At 47.7% G+C, this 8,886-nt stretch overlaps 1 pseudogene; it reads left to right on the forward strand.

Annotated features, from left to right (window-relative positions):
• LOC106591273 (receptor-type tyrosine-protein phosphatase delta-like) overlaps positions 1–2,732 on the forward strand; it is a 40,146-nt pseudogene extending 37,414 nt beyond the window's left edge.
• Positions 2,733–8,886: the final 6,154 nt, after the last annotated feature.

Raw genomic sequence — 8,886 nt, forward strand, 5'->3', positions numbered from 1 at the left:
TCCCTCCTCTCTCTCTAGTCCTCGCTCCCCCTCTTTCTCTTTCTAGTCCTCCGCTCCCCCCCTCTTTCTCTTTCTCTTTCTAGTCCTCCGCTCCCCCCTTCTCTTTCTCTTTCTAGTCCTCCGCTCCCCCTCTCTTTCTCTTTCTAGTCCTCCGCTCCCCCCTCTTTCTCTTTCTCTTTCTAATCCTCCGCTCCCCCCCCTCTTTCTCTTTCTAATCCTCCGCTCCCCCCTCTTTCTCTTTCTCTTTCTAATCCTCCTTTCACTGCTTTTGTTTTTGGTGTTCTGTTCTTTTTATTGAAATACCCCTCTTTCTCTCTCTCTCTCTCTCTCTCTCTCTCTCTCTCTCTCTCTCTCTCTTTCTCTATTGTTGAGTTGATGTCAGTTATTGTGTTGTATGGATGTTCTATCTCCTGTACTTTTGTTCTTGGTCCAAGGCTTTCTCTCTCTCTAATCTCTCTGCTTTTCTCCAAACCCTGGAGGGTCTTCAGACAAACTCACCATCGTGACAGACTTACCTCTTTATCTAACAACAAACTGCTTACCCCAAGGCCATGGTCTAAGCAATGATACAATACACACTTGGTGTGACTGAGCAGCTACCCTTTACTATGGAAAGTGTTGGAACACTTAGTTTAAAAATAATACAGATAAATCTTTTCACGTACGCTATGTTTACGTACGTTGTGATGTAAAGTACGGTGTCTTGTCTGAACCACCTCCCTCTCCAATCCACTGCTGTGATTGGTCTAAACCAGCTCCCTCTCCAATCCACTGCTGTGATTGGTCTGAACCAGCTCCCTCTCCAGTGTAGCTCACTGCTGTGATTGGTCTGAACCACTTCCCTCTCTAGTGTAGCTCACTGCTGTGATTGGTCTGAACCAGCTCCCTCTCTAGTGTAGCTCACTGCTGTGATTGGTCTGAACCACTTCCCTCTCTAGTGTAGCTCACTGCTGTGATTGGTCTGAACCAGCTCCCTCTCTAGTGTAGCTCACTGCTGTGATTGGTCTGAACCAGCTCCCTCTCTAGTGTAGCTCACTGCTGTGATTGGTCTAAACCAGCTCCCTCTCCAATCCACTGCTGTGATTGGTCTAAACCACTTCCCTCTCCAGTGTAGCTCACTGCTGTGATTGGTCTAAACCAGCTCCCTCTCTAGTGTAGCTCACTGCTGTGATTGGTCTGAACCAGCTCCCTCTCTAGTGTAGCTCACTGCTGTGATTGGTCTGAACCACTTCCCTCTCTAGTGTAGCTCACTGCTGTGATTGGTCTGAACCACTTCCCTCTCTAGTGTAGCTCACTGCTGTGATTGGTCTGAACCACTTCCCTCTCCAGTGTAGCTCACTGCTGTGATTGGTCTGAACCAGCTCCCTCTCTAGTGTAGCTCACTGCTTTGATTGGATGACTGCTGTATTTTCTCAACTCTTCTTAGATTCCTTCCACTTTGTTCAGTCTGCCGACTTTGTTGACAAAAAGACATTAAAAAAAGGCATTGATTAGTGACCTCTACAAAGGTCATCCGTAGAGCTGGACATTCATTGTGAGCCTCATTGTTGCAGTCAAAACAAAAACAATGTTAAAAGGTCTCTCTGGACCTAGACGATAGCAGAATCTCTACCTTCTAACAACGAAGATCCTGCTGCATTAACCTTTACAAAACGCTGCTTCGACCAATTATAATGACCGCTGTGTTTCGTCTCAGTGTGGAATAGGCACAGTAGTGTGAGACTCCAACCTCCAGCGGTAGCTCCCTCACCCTCTAATTGGTTGAGTATAGTCAACCAAATTCCAACTCCACTTCCAGATTTTCCTGATGGCAATGAAGAGAATTGGAATTGGAATTCCCCTGTACTTCTTTCTTAAAGCTACTTTTACTCCCTCCCTCTCCTCTGCTTTGGGCCAAACTCTGGACCCACAATCCCTCTGGCTTCTGTTTGAACTATGACCCTTGGCTTCTCTATCTACCTCTGGCTCAGCCCCAGCACTCCCTATCCAGAACCCTTATAATTATATCCCCTGTTGTGACTGGAAGGGTTATAATACTCTGCTATCAGACCATCTCACTATTATAGTATCGCTGTTATTAACTTTTCCACTTTTCCTGTCTGCTAACCGGAAATGTAAATCAATTTATTCATGTTATACATTTTTACATGTTTACATTATCCGATTATTGAACATTATTGGTCCTTGTTGGACCTTGAGTTTTAGCTATGGGACAACAACACAAGTCATAGTTGCCGTTTATCTGGTCAGCGGCTCCATCACTATATTTGACCAGTTCAGGTCTGTGTGGGTCAGCTGGTTGTTGAAAGGTTAAGTCAAGGTTGTGTAACTGTCTCTATTGAAAGGACTGTAATGTTGTGTCTATGCTGTTTCTTCTTCTCTCTGTATCTCTTTTAAAACAACAGAGTCCTTTGGTAAGTGCTTTAACCTCTGAAAGCTATCGCTACCCCCACCTGTCTGCTGTTACCCTGTCTCTCACTGTGGTCCCACATGGCTCCCTATTCCCTATGTAGTGCTAGACACACACACACACGAACGCATCAGGGCCCTCTGGTCAAAAGTAGTGCACTGTATAGGGAATAGGGTGTCATTTGGGATCAGACACTGTCTGTACCCAACACTAATGCTGCTCGCTCACTGCTCACTGTATTCATACACTGACTGATTGCTGATGTGTTGGAGAATGACCACTGTAGTCACACACACTTAGATACACACACGGTCAGTCACATGCACACACACATGCACATATACATACATACACACACACACACACACACACACACACACACACACACACACACACACACACACACACACACACACACACACACACACACACACACACACACACACACACACACACACACACACACACACACACACACACACACACACACACACACAGGCAAAGTATGAACACACACCTGAGCACCCTACACCTTTCTATTGGACTAAAATGCTTTCACTTGTTTACCCCTTCACCCCTTCACTCACTTAATATATCACTCTCTCTCCTTCACTCAATTACACACTTAATATATCACTCTCTCTCCTTCACCCCTTCACTCACTTAATATATCACTCTCTCTCCTTCACTCAATTACACACTTAATATATCACTCTCTCTCCTTCACTCAATTACACACTTAATATATCTCTCTCTCTCCTTCACTCAATTACACACTTAATATATCACTCTCTCTCCTTCACTCAATTACACACTTAATATATCACTCTCTCTCCTTCACTCAATTACACACTTAATATATCACTCTCTCTCCTACACTCAATTACACACTTAATATATCACTCTCTCTCCTACACTCAATTACACACTTAATATATCTCTCTCTCCTACACTCAATTACACACTTAATATATCTCTCTCTCTCCTTCACTCAATTACACACTTAATATATCTCTCTCTCTCCTACACTCAATTACACACTTAATATATCTCTCTCTCTCCTACACTCAATCACTCACTTAATATATCACTCTCTCTCCTTCACTCAATTACACACTTAATATATCTCTCTCTCTCCTTCACTCAATTACACACTTAATATATCACTCTCTCTCCTTCACTCAATTACACACTTAATATATCACTCTCTCTCCTTCACTCAATTACACACTTAATATATCTCTCTCTCTCCTTCACTCAATTACACACTTAATATATCACTCTCTCTCCTTCACTCAATTACACACTTAATATATCACTCTCTCTCCTTCACTCAATTACACACTTAATATATCACTCTCTCTCCTACACTCAATTACACACTTAATATATCACTCTCTCTCCTTCACTCAATTACACACTTAATATATCTCTCTCTCTCCTACACTCAATTACACACTTAATATATCACTCTCTCTCTCTCCTTCACTCATTCACTCATTCACACACTTAATATCACTCTCTCTCCTTCACTCATCCACTCATTCACACACTTAATATCTCTCTCTCTCCTTCACTCATTCACTCATTCACACACTTAAGATCTCTCTCTCTCCTTCACTCATTCACACACTTAATATCTCTCTCTCTCATTCACTCATTCACTCACTTAATATCTCTCTCTCTCATGCACTCCTTCACTCCCCATAACACTGTATAGTGTTTTCCTGTCTATACTCCCTCCACTGTAGATGACTGTCTCAAATAAAACCCAGTCCAGACATCAACCCAGTCCAGACACCAACCCAGTCCAGACACCAACCCAGTCCAGACACCAACCCAGTCCAGACACCAACCCAGTCCAGACATCAACCCAGTCCAGACACCAACCCAGTCCAGACACCAACCCAGTCCAGACATCAACCCAGTCCAGACATCAACCCAGTCCAGACACCAACCCAGTCCAGACATCAACCCAGTCCAGACATCAACCCAGTCCAGACACCAACATCAACCCAGTCCAGACACCAACCCAGTCCAGACACCAACCCGGTCCAGACATCAACCCAGTCCAGACACCAACCCGGTCCAGACATCAACCCAGTCCAGACATCAACCCAGTCCAGACACCAACCCGGTCAGACATCAACCCAGTCCAGACATCAACACCAACCCAGTCCAGACACCAACACCAACCCAGTCCAGACATCAACCCGGTCCAGACATCAACCCAGTCCAGACATCAACACCAACCCAGTCCAGACATCAACCCGGTCCAGACACCAACCCGGTCCAGACATCAACCCAGTCCAGACACCAACCCAGTCCAGACACCAACCCGGTCAGACATCAACCCGGTCCAGACATCAACCCAGTCAGACACCAACCCAGTCCAGACATCAACCCAGTCCAGACATCAACCCAGTCCAGACACCAACCCAGTCCAGACATCAACACCACCGGTCAGACACCAAACAGTCCAGACATCAACCCAGTCCAGACACCAACCCAGTCCAGACATCAACCCAGTCCAGACAACAACCCGGTCAGACATCAACACCAACCCGGTCCAGACATCAACCCGGTCCAGACATCAACCGTCAGCTCCAGACACAACAGTCCAGACAACAACAGTCCAGACAACAACCCGGTCCAGACACCAACCCGGTCCAGACATCAACCCAGTCCAGACACCAACATCAACGCGGTCAGACACCAACCCAGTCCAGACATCAACCCAGTCCAGACACCAACACACGGTCCAGACACCAAACGGTCAGACATCAACCCAGTCCAGACATCAACCCAGTCCAGACACCAACCCAGTCCAGACATCAACCCAGTCCAGACATCAACCCAGTCCAGACATCAACCCAGTCCAGACATCAACCCGGTCAGACACCAACCCGGTCCAGACACCAGCGGTCAGACATCACCGGTCCAGACATCAACCCAGTCCAGACATCAACCCGGTCCAGACATCAACCCAGTCCAGACATCAAACGGTCAGACATCAACGCAGTCCAGACATCAACCCGGTCAGACATCAACCCAGTCCAGACATCAACCCAGTCCAGACATCAGCCCGGTCGACCCAGTCCAGACATCAACCCAGTCCAGACACCAACCCAGTCCAGACAACAACCCAGTCCAGACAACAACCCAGTCCAGACACCAACCCGGTCCAGACATCAACCCGGTCCAGACACCAACATCAACCCAGTCCAGACACCAACCCAGTCCAGACATCAACCCGGTCCAGACACCAACATCAACCCGGTCAGACACCAACCCAGTCCAGACATCAACCCAGTCCAGACATCAACCCAGTCCAGACATCAACCCGGTCCAGACACCAACCGGTCAGACACCAACCCGGTCAGACATCAACCCAGTCCAGACACCAACCCAGTCCAGACATCAACACCAACCCAGTCCAGACACCAACCCAGTCCAGACATCAACCCAGTCCAGACACCAACCCAGTCCAGACACCAACATCAACCCAGTCCAGACACCAACCCAGTCCAGACATCAACCCAGTCCAGACATCAACATCAACCCAGTCCAGACATCAACACCAACCCAGTCCAGACAACAACCCAGTCCAGACATCAACCCAGTCCAGACATCAACCCAGTCCAGACATCAACACGGTCCAGACACCAACCCGGTCCAGACATCAACCCAGTCCAGACACCAACATCAACCCAGTCCAGACACCAACCCGGTCAGACATCAACACCAACCCAGTCCAGACAACAACCCGGTCAGACATCAACACCAACCCAGTCCAGACATCAACCCAGTCCAGACATCAACCCAGTCCAGACATCAACACCAACCCGGTCCAGACATCAACCCGGTCAGACACCAACCCAGTCCAGACACCAACCCGGTCAGACACCAACACCAACCCAGTCCAGACATCAACCCAGTCCAGACACCAACCCGGTCCAGACATCAACCCGGTCCAGACATCAACCCAGTCCAGACATCAACCCAGTCCAGACATCAACCCGGTCCAGACACCAACCCAGTCCAGACACCAACCCAGTCCAGACACCAACCCGGTCCAGACACCAACCCAGTCCAGACATCAACCCAGTCCAGACACCAACCCAGTCCAGACATCAACATCAACCCAGTCCAGACATCAACCCAGTCCAGACATCAACCCGGTCCAGACACCAACCCAGTCCAGACATCAACCCAGTCCAGACACCAACCCGGTCCAGACATCAACCCAGTCCAGACACCAACCCGGTCCAGACATCAACCCAGTCCAGACATCAACCCAGTCCAGACATCAACATCAACCCAGTCCAGACATCAACACAACCCGGTCCAGACATCAACATCAACCCGGTCCAGACATCAACCCGGTCCAGACACCAACCCAGTCCAGACACCAACCCAGTCCAGACATCAACCCAGTCCAGACACCAACCCAGTCCAGACACCAACCCAGTCCAGACACCAACCCAGTCCAGACATCAACCCAGTCCAGACACCAACCCAGTCCAGACATCAACACCAACCCAGTCCAGACAACAACCCAGTCCAGACATCAACACCAACCCAGTCCAGACATCAACCCAGTCCAGACATCAACCCAGTCCAGACATCAACACAGTCCAGACACCAACCCAGTCCAGACACCAACCCAGTCCAGACATCAACCCAGTCCAGACACCAACCCAGTCCAGACACCAACACCAACCCAGTCCAGACATCAACCCAGTCCAGACACCAACCCAGTCCAGACACCAACATCAACCCAGTCCAGACATCAACCCAGTCCAGACATCAACACAGTCCAGACAACAACCCAGTCCAGACACCAACCCAGTCCAGACATCAACCCAGTCCAGACACCAACCCAGTCCAGACACCAACCCAGTCCAGACATCAACCCAGTCCAGACACCAACCCAGTCCAGACACCAACATCAACCCAGTCCAGACATCAATCCAGTCCAGACATCAACCCAGTCCAGACATCAATCCAGTCCAGACATCAACCCAGTCCAGACACCAACCCAGTCCAGACATCAACCCAGTCCAGACACCAACCCAGTCCAGACCCTATGGATTCTCCTCTATGGACGACTACACAGAGCACTTGCAATAATCTATATTTGTAGCTCTCTCTGTCTCTCTATCTCTCTTTCACTCTCTCGCTGTGTCTCTCTCTCTCTCTCTCTCTCTGCCTGTCTGTCTCTCTGTCCGTCTGTCTCTCTCTCTCTCTCTTTCTCTCTCTCTCTCTCTCCTTTATTGACCTGATAATTGTGAGTATCTATTGTGATTCTTCTCCTCTCAAAGCCACCCACTTCCCTCTCTTCCTCTCCTTCTTCCTCCCCTCCCCTCCTACTAACATTTCTTCTTCTTCTCTAATCTGATTTGCATTCATTGACCAATCAGGTGGCACGCCTATAAGAGGTAAGAGACGATTGTCTGGGAGGACCGCCACAGAATCAGGCTGTTTCCCAAATGGCACTAGTATTCCCTATAATAGTGCACTACTTTTTGACCAGAACCCTATGAGCCGTGTATGGGAAAATATAGTGCACAGTGTAGAGAATCAGGTGTCATTTGAGTCACATTCAGAAATAACAGACCTCGTCCCTCTTTTCCATTTCCACCATCGTTGTTCTGTCGTTTAACTATGAAGCTCAAAGTACCCATCAATCGCTTCCTTGTCATTGTGTGATCTGTTATATAACCCTAAACCCCTTCATGGTCTGCCCTTCTCCCTTCATCCTAATTAACCTGTTATATAACCCCTTCATGGTCTCCCCTACTCCCTTCATCCTAATTAACCTGTTATATAACCCCTTCATGGTCTGCCCTACTCCCTTCATCCTAATTAACCTGTTATATAACCCCTTCATGGTCTGCCCTACTCCCTTCATCCTAATTAACCTGTTATATAACCCCTTCATGGTCTGTCCTACTCCCTTCATCCTAATTAACCTGTTATATAACCCCTTCATGGTCTGCCCTACTCCCTTCATCCTAATTAACCTGTTATATAACCCTTCATGGTCTGTCCTACTCCCTTCATCCTAATTAACCTGTTATATAACCCTTCATGGTCTGTCCTACTCCCTTCATCCTAATTAACCTGTTATATAACCCCTTCATGGTCTGTCCTACTCCCTTCATCCTAATTAACCTGTTATATAACCCTTCATGGTCTGCCCTACTCCCTTCATCCTAATTAACCTGTTATATAACCCTTCATGGTCTGCCCTACTCCCTTCATCCTAATTAACCTGTTATATAACCCTTCATGGTCTCCCCTACTCCCTTCATCCTAATTAACCTGTTATATAACCCTTCATGGTCTGCCCTACTCCCTTCATCCTAATTAACCTGTTATATAACCCTTCATGGTCTGTCCTACTCCCTTCATCCTAATTAACCTGTTATATAACCCTTCATGGTCTGTCCTACTCCCTTCATCCTAATTAA

This window comes from Salmo salar, unplaced genomic scaffold (assembly GCF_905237065.1).
Source record: "Salmo salar unplaced genomic scaffold, Ssal_v3.1, whole genome shotgun sequence".
In the NCBI taxonomy this organism is placed as follows: domain Eukaryota; kingdom Metazoa; phylum Chordata; class Actinopteri; order Salmoniformes; family Salmonidae; genus Salmo; species Salmo salar.